A 20,545-nucleotide genomic window follows, 5' to 3' on the forward strand; every position below is an offset into this window, starting at 1 on the left:
GAGTCCTAGGCTGAGTGGCTGGGGAAACCCAGCCAGATGGACGGCATATAAATAATAAAATAATAATAATAATAATAATAATAATAATAATAATAATAATAATAATTAGCTGCCTCCTCAGCCTTGGTGATGTAGGAGTTGCGGGAAGGAGGCATACAAGGTGCCATCCAACCGTCTTAGGGACTCCACTCTAGATTTGTGTAGGGTCTACTCCTTAGCATTTTCTTCTTCCAAAGATATCCCACAAGGCAGAGGAGGTTTATGGTCAGAGTTTTCATTCTCCTACATGGGCTACCTTCCCAGGTTGATAAGCCCCGCCTGCCCTACACTTCTCTCTACAGCACATGCAGAAACCGCCTTCTTGACCATTGGACCCTCTATTGGTTTTGTCTGCTAAATCTTCCAGTCTGTCTTCACATGCAGGGGAAGTCACTAACTCATTGAGGGTTTGAGACCAATTGGCTACCCTCACCTGGTTTAGATAGCCAGTCAAAGCAAATTTGAGACAAATTGCATTTATTTCCTTAGAATGGCCGTCATAGCATCATCTTTTTTTCTCTTCAAAATATGGCAACCACACTGGGGTGTGACCACAGTCGCATGCCAACAGCTTCTAGGAGCCACAGGTGAGAGTTGAGTGCGGAGTAGGGATCAAAGGAGGACAATTTACCCCAGATAGAGCATGATACTACTACTGTACTCCCCTAACACCCCATACACGTACTGTTACATTGTTCATGGTACTGTTAATGGATTTAACTCACATGATTATCCACTTAGATTTAACTTAATTTCCTTGTGCTCTTAACTGGGGGTCATGAAGTAATTTTCTTGAATATTTCATTGTGTCCTTAAATTAATTTAACCGGGGGAAGCTACTGTTTGATTTGTCCTTTTGTGATTATTTTTGTGTACCAAAATTATAATTGTTGCTGTTACCGGTAATTAACAATTATGATTTTGCCCCAGCCACTCTGGGGCAAATATTTAAAACCATAAACTATTAAACATTAAAAACTACCCATTACACATTCTGCTTTCAGATGTCTTCTAAAAGTCACATAGTTATTTATCTCCTTGATATATTATTGAAGGGCATTCCACAGAGCAGGCCCCACTACCAAGAACGCCCTTGGCCTGGTTCCCAGTAACTTCACTTCTCCCAATGAGCAAACCGCCAGAAAGGCCTTGGAGCTGGATCTGAGTGTCCAGGCTGAATGATAGGGGTGGAATCACTCCTACAGATATACAAGGCCAAGGCCATTTAGGGCTTCAAATGTCAGCACCAATACTTTGAATGGTTCATGGAAATGTACTGGGAGCCAACATAGGTCTTTTAGGAATGGTGTTAAATGGTCCTGGTGGCCACACCTAGTCACCAATCTGGCAGCTGCATTCCGGAGTAATTGTAGTTTCCAAGTCACCTTCAAAGGTAGCCCCGTGTAGAAGCGCATTGCAGCAGTCAAAGTGGGAGATAGCCAAGGTATGTACCATTCTAGTGAGCAAGTTCACTTGTTTTGATTTTCCTCTTCCCTCCCTGTCCATTTTTCCTTGTGTGCGGTGTACTTTTTCTTTATTGTTGTTGTTGTTACCCTGAGGGTAGGGTCTGCTTTGTGTATACACATACATAAAAATAATATTTTGGGTGAAGGGCTGTATAGAAATTTAATAAACGTATGAAACACATATATATATGTCTGATCTGTTATACGAACTTGGCGGTCAAAAAACCAAAGCCAACAACCCAGATCGAGAGAACGGCTTGAATTCCTGTCAAGACCTCGCGCTCGCCCACCGCCACCTCTGAAGAGAACCTCACCACCTCTCTGGGCGAGGCTCTCTCTTCCTACCTAGCCCGCCTCCAGCCCGTCACCTCACCCTCTAGCCGCCTGAGCAGCCGACGCCGTCAACGACGACGACAATACCGTCACGGCCGGCTCCGCTGTCACCACCACCAAACCCACTGTCTCTCTTTCTTTCGCTCGCGCCCTCCCTTCCTCCTTTCTGTGAGGCTGCCCTTCGCATCAATCAGCGGAGCGGGGCTTCGGATTGGTCTATGCGCCGGGGCACACCCCTCCCCTTCCTCCCCCTCACTTCCCCTCCCCCGTGTTACCTCAGCCGGCGCGTCCCCCGCCTCCTCTCCCGTGGTCTTGCTTCGCTTTCTTTCCCCCCTCAGCCATTTTAAACAGCGTGAGGCGGGCAGCGGACCGGCTCCAGTTGCGGGAGAGGAGAGTTTCGGTTACGGCAGCCGGGGATAGGAAAGTGTTCTTGCTCGTTCCCCGCCCCACATCACGGTGAGATTCGTCTGGCGGCGCCCCGCTTCTTCGGGGGGGGGGGCGGAGAGGAGGTCGCTTCTCGCCCATTTTTATTTAGGAGAGATTATTCATTTGCCCACCGTATATATAGGGTACGTATATATATGCCGGAAAGGGGTCGCTTCTGCCTTCCGCCGCATGAGGTGAGTGGTGCTGCGTGGACCTTACGAAAGACAGATTGCTTCCTTCCCTCCAGCCGTCGCCAAAGGGGATGAAAGCGGCGCAAGCTCTTTCCCCGGTCGGATAGAAGCAGGAAGAGGAGCTCTCACCTCCCCTTTTCTTTCAAAGCGGGCTTTCGGTTCGCTTTCCTCTGACCTCGCCTTTATTAACACGCTACCTGCGTTGCCTACCTTCGCGTTTCTCTGAGCCACCCATTTTCCCCTCAGCCTCACTGACCCCCCCCGCCCTCCCCTCAGTGTGGGATGTAGCGATAGATCAATCAATTCAATGCCATCCGGTTAATCGGCACCCCTCCTCAGGTCGCGCTACTTTTGCCTGGACGGGTGTACATCCTCAAAGCTGCTTTCCGGTAGGATGTAGGTGTGTGTAGGGAAACCTCTTTGTGAATTTACATGGCTGTCATGCAGCCTAGAAAAGTAAGGATTGCGTTCTGGCCATACCGCTATATTCACAAACGGTTGTCCATGAGAGGAAATGTGGTCCTTTGGCAGGGAAAGGGCATGCTGCCTGCCTCCCTAAGCCAGGGTTTCTTTAATCAAGTGAGAGCCCTAAAATTTGTGTTTGTATGTTTAATGTTGATCCATTCAACAGGATTTATATTCTGCTTGGTCATCAAAACCTCAAATATTTGTTATTAATGCCATTTTTGTTTGCCTGTTGACCTTCTGAGTCTTTTTAAAAAAGATCAATAAAAAATACAACATCAATAAAACATTATAGAAACTCAGTATACATAGCGGCCCTCATACTTGAGTCGTGTGTGTGTTTGTGTGTATAACATACATTTTATACACATTTCATAGATCAATCAGGTCAGTTTAGAATTCATGCAAATACTAGTAGTGTAATCTTGTATATGTCTGCTTATTGAGTTCAGGGGGGCTTACTTTTGGTAGGTGGGTAGAGGATTCCAGTACAGTGGTACCCTGGGTTACAAACACCTCGGGTTACAGACTCTGCTAACCCGGAAGTAGTATCTCGGGTTCAGAACTTTGCCCCAGGATGAGAACAGAAATCGCACCGCGGTGGCAGCGGGAGGCCCCATTAAGTGGTACCTCAGGTTAAGAATGGTTTCAGGTTAAGAACGGACCTCCGGAACAAATTAAGTTTGTAACTAGAGGTACCACTGTATTTGGTTTCCATGCAGTACAATTCTGTTAACTGGCAGTGTAAAATTGCTGCCTTTGCTGTTTATATGTATGAGTTTTGACTGATTTAGGCTACAATTTTCTCCCACTTACCTAGGAGTCTACCCCACTTCTAAGTAGACATGTATGGATTCTGCTACAAATTAAGCTCTTATATCTACATATAATTGCTTATGAGGAAAAAACAATGGGTTCTCTTTCTTTTCTCATTTAGATGATGCATTCCTGGGCTGCAATAGGTATCCCAGAAGAGGTCTTCTGTTTTCTCTTGCACAGGATAAAATTCTTCTTCAGGGAGAACTTCTAGAGAGGTTGCCATGGTAGTCTGTTACAGCAAAAACAACAGGGTCTTCAGGTAACTTGAAGATTACCAGATCTATTGTGGCATAAGTTTCCATAGTTGATGAAAGCTTATGTGACAATATATGTGTGTGTCATTATGATGCCACAAGACTTGCTTGTTGTTCTAAGAGGATGTTGCTAATTAGAGTGCTTGTTTTTAAAACGTTTCTTTAATAAATGTGGTTCTGGAAGCACCTTTTAGCCAATCAGAATGCTTTGTGCAGTACAATCCTCTGCATGTTTACTCAGAAATAAATCCCACTTTGTCCATGCATGTTTAGGGGTGCATTGCATGTAAGTATGTTTCAGGTTACAGCCTTGGCTAATGTAATCACTTAATTGACTAAGGGTGCAGTCCTAAGATCTTGCAGCTGAGGAAGTCTCTGTACTTGATGCCTGTGTAGAGCAGATGTTCCTCCTGAAAATGAAGCATGTTGAAGGAGGTATTGAATGTATCAGACCCCCTTGTTCCCTAACATGCCTCCAAAAAGGCCTAAAACTATGTTAGCCCTGGAGCTGGTGTATTTAGTCCTCCTATTAGTGTCAAGATGAGGAAATGAAATGGAGAAGGGGAGGGAGTGTGTTGTTGTTGTTTAGTCGTGTCCGACTCTTCGTGACCCCATGGACCATAGCACACCAGGCACTCCTGTCTTGCACTGCCTCCCGCAGTTTGGTCAAACTCATGTTCGTAGCTTCGAGAACACTGTCCAACCATCTTGTCCTCTGTCGTCCCCTTCTCCTAGTGCCTTCAATCTTTCCCAACATCAGGGTCTTTTCCAAGGATTCTTCTCTTCTCATGAGGTGGCCAAAGTATTGGAGCCTCAGCTTCACGATCTGTCCTTCCGGGGAGCACTCAGGGCTGATTTCCTTCAGAATGGATAGGTTTGATCTTCTAGCAGTCCATGGGACTCTCAAGAGTCTCCTCCAGCACCATAATTCAAAAGCATCAATTCTTCGGCGATCAGCCTTCTTGATGGTCCAGCTCTCACTTCCATACATCACTACTGGGAAAACCATAGCTTTAACTATACGGACCTTTGTCGGCAAGGTGATGTCTCTGCTTTTTAAGATGCTGTCTAGGTTTGTCATTGCTTTTCTCCCAAGAAGCAGGCGTCTTTTAATTTCGTGACTGCTGTCACCATCTGCAGTGATCAAGGAGCCCAAGAAAGTAAAATCTCTCACTGCCTCCATTTCTTCCCCTTCTATTTGCCAGGAGGTGATGGGACCAGTGGCCATGATCTTGGTTTTTTTGATGTTGAGCTTCAGACTATATTTTGTGCTCTGAGGGAGGAAGGGAGTTTAACAGAAGGTAAAAAGGTAAAGGACCCCTGGACAGTTAAGTCCAGTCAGATTTGACAATGGGGTGTGGTGCACATCTCTGCTTTTAGGCCGAGGGAGTTGCCATTTTTCCTCAGACAGCTTTCTGGATCGTGTGGCCATATAACAGAACAGGAAGGTTATAGGAGAGCCTAGCTCTACTCTTCCTTTGCACAACGACTTTGTAGAGTAGGCCAGCGGTGTCTTAACTATCAGGTAATTGCTGCCATTGCACCTGCCAATTATTTCTTTCAGCTCCCAGGCATGGTGAATTTCGAGAAAACAAAGCATTGGTTTCAGAGGGATCCTGAGGTAGCACAATCTGCACTTCTCAGTCAGATCCCTAACAGTTTATTGGGGAGTACGAACAGTACCCAACTTATCTGACTCTCCCAGAGAACAGAGAAGCCTGCTTTTATCTAACCCCACACTTTCACCCAGTAGAATACACTCAGTGGTTAGGCATGTAGGAGATTTCTAGAATCCTTGAGTCTGGTTGGAACACAATTCAGAATCCAGCAAGCAGGCTTCTGGTCTCATGTGTAACACAGCATAGGTGGTCTGTTGCAGTGGTTTTGATTATTGATAATGGACCCTGGCATGAGGGACTACTAGTCTCTCATGGAAAGGACAAAGAGCTGCACATCACAGCCTATTTTTAAGGGCTCTTGCACCAAGTTGGATTGAGTGACAGTTTGTATTTTTTAATATACAGGTTAGATTTGCTAGGTAACTAGTGTGATACTTTGCCAGGAGATAGGGAGATGGCATAAACCCCAGAGGAAGGCAAAGGTTATTGCTTGTGAAAATCAACACTAGATTTTTGTATCTTTCTGCCAGTCAAAACATTCTGTGCATTGTGGATTCAGGAGTTGGGAGTATGTGTTGGCCTTGCTTGGGCAAACGGAAAGGCATAGAATCATAGAACTGTAGAGTTGAAGGGATCCCAGGGGTCATCTAATCCAACCTCCTGCAATGCAGGAATCTCAACTAGATCATGCATGACAGAGGACTTTTATCTACAAGAAAATTGAGAAAAGCCACAAACACATCCTGTTTCACCCTAGATAGAGGAAGTTATAAGGGCTAGGTAATGGTAGTTCCTGTGCCATTTATTCCCCTTCCCCATAATAATAATCTAATTCATAACATACATTGAGACCATCTTAAGCTAAGCAAATACCGTATTTTTCTGTCTATAAAATGCCCCCATGTTTAAGAAGACCCCTATTTTTTGAGCCCAAAATTAAGAAAGAAATATTTTAAACATTCCGTGTATAAGACAACCCCCAATTTTAAACTTAAAATTAAAAATTAAATTTAAAAATAGTTAAAATGATCTTCCCTTTATCCTGATAATGATCTTGCTTAGAAGAGAAAGCTACACTGTGCTTGAGTTGATGGACTCATCTGTGAGCTCACTTTCTGTTGCATCAGAAAGGATGGGTTGTGTGGATGTGGGTGAGGTTGTTTGTGGGGTTGTCATAGGATTTTTCACTTTCAACCGCACAAATACTTGTATCAACGGTGTGCAGTACTTAAGTTCTCAGAAGGGAGATAAATTGCTCCTATATTATTTTTAATTGCCTTTTTTGTATATTGTTTGTCACATTAGGCTACATTTAGGTAAGGAGACTTAACCACAACATAAATCCCTATACTGTATATCTGTTCATCTGTAAACTGATTGAGTTCAGTGGAATTTACTTCCAGATAAGAGTGCAATCCTGGGTACACTTAATGCTTGGGAGTATAGCCCATTGAAGAGAAAGGGGCTTAACCGCAAGTAGACATTCATAAATTTGTGTGTAAGATATTTATGAATAACACCAATTTATATATGTTTTATTATGAATTCGAAGAATTATAACTAACATGGGATATATTTGCAACATTAGGATTGTAATCTGTTTTAAAAGCAATTTAGCTTGTATGGGACAATCTAATTCTTATCGCTGTCTTGGTCAGTGAAATGAATCCCAGACTATTTGATAACCTAAGTTGAGAAATTATTTGATACCATGTATTTTCCCTAGCCAAACTATGCAGGACTTTCATTTCTTGGAAATTTGTAATCATGCTATGATGATCACTATATTTATGGACTTTCGAGGAAAGCAAAGTTGGACAACAGTGTTAGGAAAGTGGGAGATGTAGAAACAGAAGAGTAAGAGAGAAAGAAAAGCAGAAATGAAGATTTAGAGGACAGTATAAGAGAACAAAAAATTGAAGGAGAGGAGTAGGAAGGGACGACATAGGTGTATGGTTCTGAAAAAGTATCACAAAGGGAGTATGAGCAGTTTTAGAAACAGATATAAAAGCTTTTTGCCAGATGGTGCCTTAAACCTAGGTTGCAGGCTCACAAACTGAATGTTTAGTCACCTTTTTTAAATACAAGATTACAAAGCTGAAAATGAATTGTGTACTGTATATTTTCAGTTCCAGCTAAAATCTGACGCATGCCATAGCACGGCAGCAAAAAAACTGCTACTGTGCACCAGCCAGCCAGATGGAGATGTCAGGCGCCATCTTGGCACCCAGGCATCTTTACTTGGTAGTAAGTGGCCAATAGCCAACTGAAAAGGGGCTAATTTTGAACGCTGAGTATGAGGTGGTCACCTGGGATGAAGTTCATGTGAACAACACTGGAAAGAAGTGTAGAATTGGCAGAGGAGTGGGGAGGAAAGCATCTGTATAGTTGATGAAATGTGGTCAAATGGGGATTGGGTTCTGTAAGTTGGAGAAGCATATGCATGCCAATCAGGGCTAGTGGCTCAGGTTTCAAGATGTAATGTGAGGCAGCTCATTTCAGGGTATTCCAGATAGTCTTCTTATCTGTAATGGGGTGCTGCAGTGGTTGGGTGAATATATGTGGGCACATGTTATTTAAGTTTTGTTTTTGTTTTTGTTAATATTAGAGAGATCTATAGAATAGGCTTAACAAAACCCAGCAGCAGATGTTTATTTCATATTTAATTTACTTACAGAATTTCTTCCCCACTCTTCAGCATAAGGTCCCAGGGCAGGTTACAGCTACATAGTATGCAATTATAAAAACAGATAAAACTGTTAGAATTATAAAAGTAAAACTGTTCCAAATGGAACAGAATAATGTAAATTTAACAAAAGAGGTGGGTCTTGCAAAGAAACAAAAGCAAACCCTTAATTGTCAATATGTGTTGTGTAGCCATTGTGGGAAATGCACTTTGACTTGCATAGCGTTCGGAATGCTGCCTTTATTACGGCCTCAGGTACAGGGGTGTTTGTGTGTGTAGGTGTATGTGGCTTATCACCACATATGCTCATCACTGTTGGTACACTCTGCTGTAATTGTCATTTCACTTCCGTCTGCCACTTTTAAAAAGTTCTAGCAGCCGTTTGCATTACCGGATGTTTATATTTTGTTGCTTATGAGAAAGAGATGTTATATTTATTGTCGGTGCTGTACCTTAAAGAGTTATATTCTGGATTACAAACAACTCTGTGAGCTGATTCTGGCCTTTGTCCAGCTAGAGTATCTCCTTCCCAGGAACTGAATGAGAAGTAGGCAGTTCTTTGTGATTCTTTCCCTGAATCAGTAGCATCTTTCTGGCTTCAGACCAGATGGTTTCCTTTGGTCATTGGTTTTCAGTAGTATAATCTCCTTCCTCTCAAGCCCCCTTTGTAGACCAGGAGGCTGGGCTCAGGATGTGGCCTGATGGTGATGTAACAAGGGAGGGGGGAGGCAGAAAGAGAGAAAGAAAACCAAGAAAATGTGATTCACTGCTTAGCAGCTTCCAAGATTGCATATTACATCTTGTCTATTATGATAAGAGTGGACACTAAAGCAAAATGAACAAGTGTTCTCTTCCGCTTGAGGTAAAAGACTACATCAGCTATGTTTTGTGTTCTCATATGAACTAATTGATGCATGTGGCTTTCCTTGGTTGGGTAAAAAGTAAGCTTTCTATTTAGTATATACAGTATATATTGGAAAAGCAGTCACTAATATGGCAGCAATTAGCCAATTTGTAGATATAAAGCAATTATTTGAATACCACAGGGTTTAATAGCATTGTCTCATGCAGTACTGAAGAGCAGGAATTATTATTATTATTTTTTTACCTTTCACACTAGCACTGTTTTGTCATCTTCCAAAATAGGCACGTTAATATAAGGATATGAAGCTTTGTTATGTTCCAACATAGAGGGATGACAGCAGGATATAAATAGTCAGTTGACTTTTATTCATAAGTGCTACATTCCTAATTGTTTTAGGCCGTGGGCATAACCAGTTGTGCTTTCCCTTTCTAGCCATTCATATAAAAATGCAGTCTTGTGGCTTGGGTAACTAGAAAAATGAATATTGTGATCACAGTATTTTTCTTTCTTTTTGGTGGGTGTTCATAAAACGAACTGGGCCATTGCTGCTAAATATGATCAAACATTGTCTCTGGCCAAAAGGTTTTTAATAGAAGAATGGCAATTAAAACAGCTGTTGTGGTCAGCTTTATTTGGAAACTGTCTATTAGACATAATACTGTTTATTATGCAATTTATACAACTTTCCCATACTTAATTGTTGATTGAAAACTTAATAGGGATGCTTTCATTGTTATCAATGGACTGTTGTATTGACTTCTCATCTGTATCATCCCCAAATCTAAGTAATAACCATTGAATGACAAGAATATTAATTACAAAACAGAGAAAGCTATCAAACACTAAAATAGTGTTCCTTATTACTAAAGAATAGCAATCTTAATTAAATGTATTTGGAATCATGATATATATTTGGCTGAATAGACAAAGAAAATAGAAGCATTTGCTCTTGGTTTGATGTAATGTAATATATGTAATGTAACAGCTTTTGCCAACCTAGCAGTTCGAAAGCATACCAGCGCAAGTAGATAAATAGGTACTGCTGTGGCGGGAACAGGGTGGATAAAAATCAATGATTTTTTTAAAAAAATCAAAAAAATCGGATTTTTTTGATTTAAATCGGATTTTTTTGATTTAAATCGATTTTTTTGATTTAAATCGGATTTTTTAAAATAAAATGCTTTTTGAGGAAAATATATTACCATCCAAAGGTTATTCCATCATGAAATAAAGATTAGTTTTTTAATTATGTAGAATAAGGTTGTATATGTTTATTTTTTGGGGTAAATAAATGCCATTAATCCATTCACAATGTCATGCTCTTCCAGAGGTTTTTGTAAGATTATTGGGCAGATTCTCTGCCTACAATATATTATCACAGATGCTTGGTTTACTTTTGCAGTTCTCAAAACTGAATTTGACTCAACAGAGATCACATGCCTCTTCTTCACAGCAAAAATGTTATAACATGAACAGAGTTGAGAAAAAGACCTTAATCCTATTGTTCTACAAACCTATGAATACAGAAACAACCCCTTCAGTGCTAAGTTTCAAGAAGTTCAGTGAATAGAATAGAAACAATATTTTTCTGCTTGTTTGGAGTGGACAGTATTTAAGTTTTTCATGTGATTTAAATCGACTATGATTTAAATCAAGCCTTACTGACTAGTGATTTAAATCGTGATTTAAATCATGATTTAAATCAGTTTGATTTAAATCAAATCCACCCTGGGCGGGAACGTAAACGGCATTTGTGTGTGTTCTGACTTCCGTCACTGTTCTGTTGCACCAGAAGTGGTTTAGTCATGCTAGCCACATGACCTGGAAAGCTGTCTGCGGACAAACGCTGGCTCCCACGGCCTGAAAACAGTGATGAGCACTGCACCCCATAGTCAAATTCAACTGGACTTAACTGTCCAGGGATCATAGAATCATAGAGTAGGAAGAGACCACAAGGGCCATCCAGTCCAACCCCCTGCCAAGCAGGAAACACCATCAAAGCATTCTATTTCTGCTTAAAGACCTCCAAAGAAGGAGACTCCACCACACTCCTTGGCAGCAAGTTCCACTGTCGAACAGCTCTTACTGTCAGGAAGTTCTTCCTAATGTTTAGGTGCAATCTTCTTTCTTGTAGCTTGAATCCATTGCTCCGTGTCCGCTTCTCTGGAGCAGCAGAAAACAACCTTTCACCCTTTTCTTCTAGCCCTCCTCCTTTTCTCGGACATGCTGATTCTGCTAACATGAAATATGCAATCAACAATACTTATCTGACCAGATTGTTTTTCCTCTTGCCTTTTTTGAATCCTAGTCATTCACATCTAGACCATAATCATGACGGCGCAGAGTCTTTGGCAGTCATGTATTCTGAACAAAACAATTTTAAAGAATGTTTAAAGAACAGGTAGATATTCAGCTCAAGGAAGGATGTGCACTTAATATTCTCATGTGCAGTTTCTCTGGGAAAGGATTTAAATAAATGGAAAAGCAGATAAGTAACATGTTTTATAGATGTTGACTGCCTTGCTTTCTAGAGCTCTTAATCCACCATTCCTAGGGGTTTGGATTTGTCCATATACGTACAGTGGACTCTCGGGTTGTGAACGTGATCCGTGTGGGAGGCAGGTTCGCAACCCGCAGCAATCGCAACCTGCATCTTTGCATGAGCGGGTCGCGATTCGGCACTTCTGTGCATGTGCACGCACTGAAACCTGGAAGTAACCCGTTCCAGTACTTCCAGGTTTGGCATGGAGCGCAACCCGAAAAGGCGCACCTGAAGCAGCTGTAACCCGAGGTATGACTGTACAGTTGTCCTTTTGGGTTGTCACACATTTTTAGAGTTCAGTTTTTTCCTTTTATGGTTTCTTGCTCAGTAGAACAATTTCTTAATAAATAAGCTATTTTGTAATAGGAAGTGTCATGCAGTGGGGTTTTTTTTAAAGCAACAATTGGTGCAGCAATAAAATTGCTAGCACATTTGTAAAGTTAAGCAGGGTCCGGTATGGTTTCGCATTGGATGATGGTGTTGTTGAAATTCCTGCATTGCAGGGGGTTGGACTATGAGTTTTGGAATCCCTTCCACTTCTATAATTCTATTATTTTAGTACCTTTGAAAAATGATTTTATAATTCCAGAGTAGGAGAGTCTTTTAACCAGTGCCCCAGTATAGCATTCTTTTCCATGTGCAGAAGATGCATGCATAGAGTACTCATAAATAGATTCCATACTAGTGAGGTTAAATTCTTCAGAATAATCTTTTGGAGAATATTCTCGATTAATGAGAATTTTCATTAAAAATGGGAGAATATTCATTTTAATGCATTGAAAATTATATAATTTTAATGCATTGAAAATTATATAATTTTAATGCATTGAAAATTATATAATTAGTTAATATACATGTATATTCATGGGTAATCTTGTTCAGATGGCAGCCAAAAACTGTACAGATACTTTTATTCAATGGGGTAATGCAGTGAATTCACATTCTTTGATTTTTTGCGCCAAACTTGAAATTGAAAATTCAACGTGAATGACTCACGTTAATCGCTAAGCCTGCCACTAACTGTATATTTAGTAAAGGAACCACAGTGAAAATATATAAGCACAAGCCTACTTGTCACTTGAAAGTGTCAAATTAAAAAGTAAAACATGTTTTATAGTTAAAGTTAAACCATTCTAAGGTGATGACACCAGTAATTGGCATGTTAAGGTTTGATACAAGTAAATTCAGTAATAAGCTATCTTGTGCTTCTAATAACACTTAATAACTGTTTTGGTGACTGAAACACAGCTTGATAAACAAAACTATATGCATACATATAAAAAAGAAGCCATTAACATTAAATATATTATCATATGAAAATATATTTCAGTATGTCAATCTCTGGTAAATGGCACCTTGTACCATTGAATGGTACTGCAAAAGCAGTTACTGGCACTAAATAGAAATATAGAAATGTTAATTGTTTAAATCAAGGCCACCTCACATTCTGTTACACATAATTGTATAGACCTAGGTACTTTAAATGTATAAAGCATTAAAGCTTTCTGTAAAAAAAATCACACTGTATGGCCAAGGGTATAGAATTGCTAAGAATAAGGTCACATCAAAATAGAAAAAAAGGCTATTACATATAGTTGAACATTTGAATTTGTATGTATTTCAAATTAAAAGAATAGCATTTTTTAAAAAAATTTAAAAATGTTTTCTGTAGCTCACATTTCAGAATTGCCAATGGTGAATGACACAATGCCCAGCAATGTAACTGGATTAATAAATAAATAAAATTATTCATTACTGTCAGGGGGCTCCCAAAGGGTCTGTGGTAGGAGGGGGATGCCAGATCGGGTTACAGGGATCCCTGGCCCCTCCTCTCCAGCAGTACCTCTTCCAGCCAAGGTAGCAGCGAGTCCTCCAATGGGGAGGAAGAGGAAACGGTCAGACAGGTGGGAAAGGGGGACAGCAATGCTAGCAAGGAGCTGCTGTACCACCTTCACCAAGAGGGCTCAGAGAGAGAGACGCAACTTCCGTCTCCCCAGCTGCACAGAGGCGTCACACGCAAGGAGCGGAGGCAGCCCCTGGGGGTCTCCAAGTTCTTATGCTGGGGGAGGAGCAGGAAGGGGGCACTCCCGGATTCTGCGAGTGACTGAGATGGACGTGTTTAGTTAGCTCTGCACTGTACATAGTATGCACCATAAACCTGTAAAAAGCCAGGTTGGACTCCAGCATCGTTACTCGTGAGCAACCACCTCATGGCTATTACAGTTACCAACACTGGCAATATCACAGCTTGACTTATTATATACTAGACTTTTTAAAATGTGGGTTGTAAAACTGGTTCTTACATTAGAATTTACAGTTTGTGGAGAATATTCTCGAGAATTTTCTCACCTCACATCACTTTTCCTTACTTCGTTTCAATTGCTTGTATATGGACCAAATTTAAGCCTATAATATACTGCTATTTAAGAAGTAATACTTTTTCTTTGACTATTTTATGACTAGATCCAGTATCTGGCTAAGTAAGAACAGGATATGGATAAATATTTTTTTTAGCTGGTTTGTGAGTTGTTAAATTTCATTGAAATTAGCTGTAGTAGTGATTTATGGAGCACTGATGCTACTATCTGACTCTTCGTGAATTTAACAGTGGATTCAAGATGCCAGTGGATGCAAGCAGTTTTGTCCTCAAAATGCTTTGCAAACAAGTCACAGCAAGATACCTTTGGTTCCACCACCTCCTTTGGGCAAGAGTATAAGAGGCTTTGCAATATTCGTAATAGTTATTTGCCATGTATCAGTTAGCAGAGCCTAGAATTACAACAATTAGCGTATGGGTGTCTGCAAAATAATTAAGGTTAAAAAAGGCCCTTGGGCTCATAAAAGTTGGGAATCACTGCTATATGAGAAGTAATGAAGCCTAAGAACAAGTTACAGGAAGCAGTAGTGGAGGTGGTGTTATTGAAGAGGGAAACTGGCAATAACGCCTTTGGAATTGTTATGAGATGGTTCTGGGCATCCTTACACAAGCTCCATGTAAAACTAGAAAATGAAATGAGTGAGTAGGGTAGCCAACAAATAATTGTATTCTATAGCAGTTTTAGATGGGCTTGGAGTAATGTGATTACCCTTTGCTAGAGGAATAGTCTCATTTAATGGGTAGTGCAGTTCTGCCCGCCTCCCCCAGGACAGCTGCAGTTCAGTTTCTCTTAATGTGTTCTGTTGTCTTACACAGGTTGGCAAAAAGGGATTTCTTTCAGACATTCTAAACTAGATTATGATAAGTTCTTAGAGAAGCATTTTTGCTTTTATCTTTATATGTGTATTTAACTCTTTTAAATAGGTTATTGGTGTTTATAAAGACTGCACATTTGGTATTTAACAATCTTATAACTGTTATAAGAAAAAACAACAACTGCTCCTTCTCCCTTATGGGGTATCCAAGAGCCCGTATAGAGACCTTAAGTAGGTTTCCTATCGGTAGGAGAAAATAACAGAGGCCAACCAGAGAATATTGAGAAGTAAGCAGTTAATAAGCCCAATCTTTATTAAACTGTTGCAACAGGGTCCTCCACTCACCCCACGCAGGGAGGGAGGAGAGGAACCCCATACAATGGTGTGCAAGCCCTTATATAGACTTTTGAAATTACCCACCCTGTAGCTCAAGACTACCCCCCAATTTACCATTCATACATCACAGAAGAAGGTGGTCTCCAACAGAAATACATCACAGGGCTGTTTACCACCGAAATCCTGTTTGTCAGGATACCTAACAGTGGCAGCCTGGCCATTCCTTTTGAGATGCTAAATACTTAGTTCCTGAATCCAGGTCACAGGCTCACCGTATTCATACACAAATACGCCCTTAAGACTGGATTTGAGCAAAGGGGCAATGGGGAAGCTTTCCCATTTCCTTCCTCACTGCAGAGAATATTTGAGGTCACTAGAAAAGTCAAAATGGCTTCAGGATTGCTCTCCTGTACTATTTCAGACACATGGTTTATATACCTATATATGTGTTTGCCTTGTAAATTTATGGACATATTATTTTTATATATGAGACCTTAGAATTCCTATAACATAACCATACTACCAGCGTAAATATATCTAAAGGCTAAACGGCTTTAGAAATGTTTATTTAAGTAGAAGACTCATCTTATTCAGTGTTATCACCATCTTTATAATAGCAGTAACGTTAGCCAGTTTAGAAACTCTGAAGATGAAAAACCCTTGAAACCTACTTATTGGTTTTGTTGGAACTGCCTGCTTGTGCCGTGGCCCATTATGGTTGAATAGTTGCACAGGTGGTTTTTTTAATGGTGTTGGGTGGCGGGTAGAGAAGGAATGACACAATATTTCCATCTTTTCAACAATTTTTCTGAAGATAGAACATTCTCTACCTCTTGTTTGCAGTTCTCAAAATCTGGATATTTATGTAGGTTCTTCTGATGCTAGGTAAATAGCTAAAGAGGGAACCAAACTATGCAGATTAGGACTACTTCATAGCAAGAATCTTGTTATCATTATCTTATTATGGTAAACATGACCATTTGGCATATGCCAAAGAGGGCAACTTGGTTCCCTCATAATCCTTGTAGTTTAATGTTGATGTTACAACTTTTACAAACTTAAAATAACATTTTGATTACATGGCTTGTGTTTCAAAAGCCAACAAATGAAATATGGAGACGATGTGTGCTTGCACCTGCTATCTAAAGAGCACAAGAGGCTTGTGCTAATCCAATGCTGACTTTAGCCTAAAATTAGTGAAAGTTCATTTTTTTTGTTTGGGGGAGTTGTAATTGGATTGGTAATCTAGAATGTCTCAATTGAGCTGATGGAAATTTGCTTTTATCATAGCCTACGCAATGTGGTTACTAGGTCATCAACTATTGTACAGCTATTATTGTACAGCTATGTGTACAGCTATACTGTATATCTTCTTAAGAATTTGCTTCATCACTTCCATAGTCAGGAGGTTATTCTAGGACATCACTGATAAACTTGTGTGCTTTTCCTACAGGAAGTACATTGCTATTGAGCAAGTCCTGTGAAAGCTGTTTTCTGATACGTTGCAACTTAAAATTCCTTATGAGTGATGTCGCTTTCTGCAGGAAGTCTGCTACTGCACCATTTCTGTCAACCCTAACAATTTAGCAATCCTATTTCCTATTGATCTAAAATTAGGATTTATCTTTTATTTCCTATTGATCTAAAATTAGAACTTATCTTTTGTATTTCCCAGTAGTAATTTTAAGCATGCAAGTTGCTACCCCCAATTAAATGTTGTGGCTTGTTCTGAACTTTAGCACCAACAAGGAAAAATGTTTTGGAAGAGGTGAAAGGGACAAAAAATTACTTTTTCTGTTTCCATTCTGAACACCCCATTAGCCAACCATACTGAAAGCTAGCTTTATATACTGGTACACTGTTAAGCAAGCTACAGAACTAGGTTATTAGGCTGCATCTTGTTCTTAAGCAGCCCTTTACAAAAACAGAAGTATCATGTACAGACCATGCCCCAGTTGTTTTGTGCCAAGAACAGGGAGTTAAGATAAGGAAATGGTCAAAACATACTGCCCACCTGAACATTTAAGGCAATTTTATACTTGGTTAAAACTGCAAGTAGGAATGACTGAATAAATCTTAGAAGTAAAAAACAATCTGATTGGAGAAAAAATTGAGGGATTGTGTTAAGTGTTGCTGTTCATCATTGCAACAGTGAGGGTTCCAATTGCCACCAAGGAAAACTTTGGACAGCTCTATCAGATCCCATTGATATAAGCGTTGCAGAATTGTTCCACTGACGACTCCACAGGCACTAGCAGGAACCAAATGTGTGGAACCTACTATTGATTATTTGAAAGTGCTCTGTGACTTCTTTTCCTAACCAGTATGTTGATCCTTCAACTGACACTCGACTTGATCTGACTCTTTGTGAATGTCTTCGCTGATCAGTGTGAACTGCAAGCAGGTGTGTGTGGAAAGCATGATCAGCTAACCACTCCCTCTGCTCCCCCATCCCATACGCACACATTTCACACAGACAGAACTGCCAGGCTGTGTGAACATAGTTAATAGTCTACATTGCAATCATATTGGGTGGCCTGCCCATTTTTTCGTTTAGCTTCAAATGTTTAAAGCTAATCTTCCAAATAGCTGAATTTAGGCTATGTGTGTAGTCTATAAATGAATACTTCAGAAAGTGACTTTCTTTTAAGCATGTTTCTGATTCCCTTGGAGATTCTTTTTTAATGATTAGAGATTTTTTTGTTGTTGTAAAAATGCTAATCTTCAGTGATCAGAAGTTGGGGAAGCTCTGTGGCTCCTAGTACAGCTTCCCATTTTGCTATCCCAAATCTTGATTTTGCCATAGTTAAAAATGTAGTGGCAAGATGCAATTCAGACTGATGGAATACAGCAGTGTTAACATGGAGATCCTACAATTTCAAAAGGATGACCACCTATGTGATGGATGGACAGTCTAAAACTAACAGCAGGGCTTATGCCGATGCAATAAGCAAACAACCGAAATGCAGTGTATCTTAATTTACATTTATGAAAATAACACTGAAGGCAGAATAATTAAAATAGTACTGTACTCAGGGTTATTTGCCAATTGCCCTTTGCTCCCAATTATGTAAAAGTGGGCAGCTTGTATCAATGAAGCAAGAAGGCACATACGATTGGTTTTCCTTTATACCCAGAGGAGTGTGTGGTAATGATCATACGTCAGTGTGATATGTTATAGCTTGCAGCGCTATAAAAACATGATTAAGACTAGATTTATAAAATATTACTGTGTTGGGTGGGGAAAAACCATTTACGAGCCTGCTATTGTGGCAGAGGGGTTGGAAGAAGAGAGATAAGGAGCACCATGACTCTTCCAGCAGCTCACTACAGTTCTACACTTGAGTGTGGAAAAGAGGGCTTTCCCCTTTTCTGGCAATTCAAAATTCCTCTGCCTGCCTGTTTATTCGCCAGTGTGGAATTAGTTGTTGCCAATAGTTCCCAAGCAAGTGTTTAAACAGAGCTGTTGAAAACCTTGCTAGGTTTATCTAAACTTGGTCCAGCTAAAACAGTTAACTTTATCCTGAAATTTCTTTGATCCTTAGACTCAATGAAATTGTGCTTTTTGCCAAAATAATTGCTGTCTGCAACCATTTAAAAAAAATGTGGCTGACAACTTCAGCAATGCCAGTCCTATTTTTTGCAGCCTAGACCTACAAATTTGTCTCCTTATACAGTATTTACAGGATCCGAAAGGGATATTGTGCTTATTGGGGAAAGAAAAATATTTGCTCCCTAAATGTTAAGAGAATTTTTTTAAGCATTTCAAAATGTTTGAGATGTTATTCTCACTTTCTATTAAGTGATCTAATCTCATGGAAGTTTGCATCCATCACAGCTGGTTAGATCTGCAATTCAGGGTTATGTGAGCACAGTGGAGGGTGTTGTTAAATTACAGGAGTTTGTGTATTCAATACTCCGTAAGGGTGTTACATGAGAATATAACCACAGAGCATTTCAATCCTGATAATGGACCCAGTGATGTATGACTTACAGGAGCATGGGGGGATGCTGAGTCCCCTGACTGTAAAACTTAGGAGAGGCCGTGGAGTGATGATAAAATTACTTTGCTGTACTGTTTCCTTTGTGTACAAAGTTCTCACAAGGACACACCCAAAATGTCCCCCAAGCTTTAATAGTTTTAATGGACAGAGATATGGTAGATGGGGTGCAATAAAAGAAATGCCTTCTGTCTGATAGATGCCACTATAGCTGGTGTTCTGTTGAGTATGTGATGAAACGGTACCCTGTCCCTATAAAAGCATCCTTGCTTTAACTTCCTTGGCCACTTTTTCTAAAAGGGCTATGGTCCAAACTTTTTGTTACAATTGTGACATTTGCAAAATGTTCCACAGATTTCCAGTTAATGGGCAGCAAGATGTCAAGCTGTTACTAAAAGAGAAGTAATTCAGATTGACATTTTCATTTTTAAAGATTATTAACAATTCTGAAGTTGGGATACAAATAACATTTTGTTTTGTAAGCAAGCTTATTTAATCAACAGCATTCTTCCAAAGTACCGGTAGCTGTAATCTGACACATGCCCACTACATGTGATAGTTGTTCCAACCTTTTTACACCCGTGCTAATATGAGTGTTAAATGCCACCTGCGTAGCAGTGTAAGAGTATTTTATACACATGGATACTGTTTAGGGAAGCTTTTAATGTTTAATAAATTATTGTATTTTAATATTTCTGTTGGAAGCCGCCCATAGTAGCTGGGGAAACCCAGCCAGATGGGCGGGGTATAAATATATTATTATTATTATTATTACTACTACTACTACTACTACTGACTTTAAGGGCTTTTTAACCCACAGGCTCTGCCAATCGATCTCCTCATTTACTGCTTCTAGAGCTGTATTTTAAAAAATTACATTTGACCCCAAAAAAGGGCCCCATGGCTATTTATACCATAAAATCTCAATACAATTAAAACTACAGACCGCTAAAATACAGAGTATAAATAAATAAAAGTGCACTGTAGCTAGCATGAATAAAATTTATTAAAAGCCTACTAGAAAAAAAATGTCTTAGCTGCTTGTCTGAAAGATAATAGATAAGGGTCCAGATTTCAATCTCCACTAACAGTACACTAATATTTTATCACATCCTTTACAGTTCATACACTAGCCATTCAAGTGTCTGCTCAAGGGTCAACCATGGTTATTAGTCTCTGCTGCAAGACAGATGACTCCTCATTGTAAATAAGCTTTTGGGGATTTATAATACATCATGTACATCATACATTGTGGCTATGTAAGAAATTGCTTAACCATATGCAGAATATTTATATTACAGCAAAACAGCA

At 39.9% G+C, this 20,545-nt stretch overlaps 1 protein-coding gene across 9 annotated transcripts in view; it reads left to right on the plus strand.

The window, feature by feature from the left end:
* The window catches only part of ACSL4 (acyl-CoA synthetase long chain family member 4), an 81,163-nt gene that overhangs the window by 31,127 nt on the left and 29,491 nt on the right, over positions 1–20,545 (plus strand). For 2 of the 9 annotated variants that reach the window (XM_035113692.2, XM_035113696.2), the window contains exon 1: positions 2,108–2,407. The exons of 2 other annotated variants lie outside the window; for them this stretch is intronic. The gene's annotated coding sequence lies outside the window, so the exon portion shown is untranslated. 5 more of the 9 variants (XM_035113691.2, XM_035113695.2, XM_035113688.2 and 2 more) reach the window with 4 other exon arrangements.

The sequence above is a fragment of the Zootoca vivipara genome, chromosome Z (assembly GCF_963506605.1).
Source record: "Zootoca vivipara chromosome Z, rZooViv1.1, whole genome shotgun sequence".
NCBI classification, from domain to species: Eukaryota; Metazoa; Chordata; class Lepidosauria; order Squamata; family Lacertidae; genus Zootoca; species Zootoca vivipara.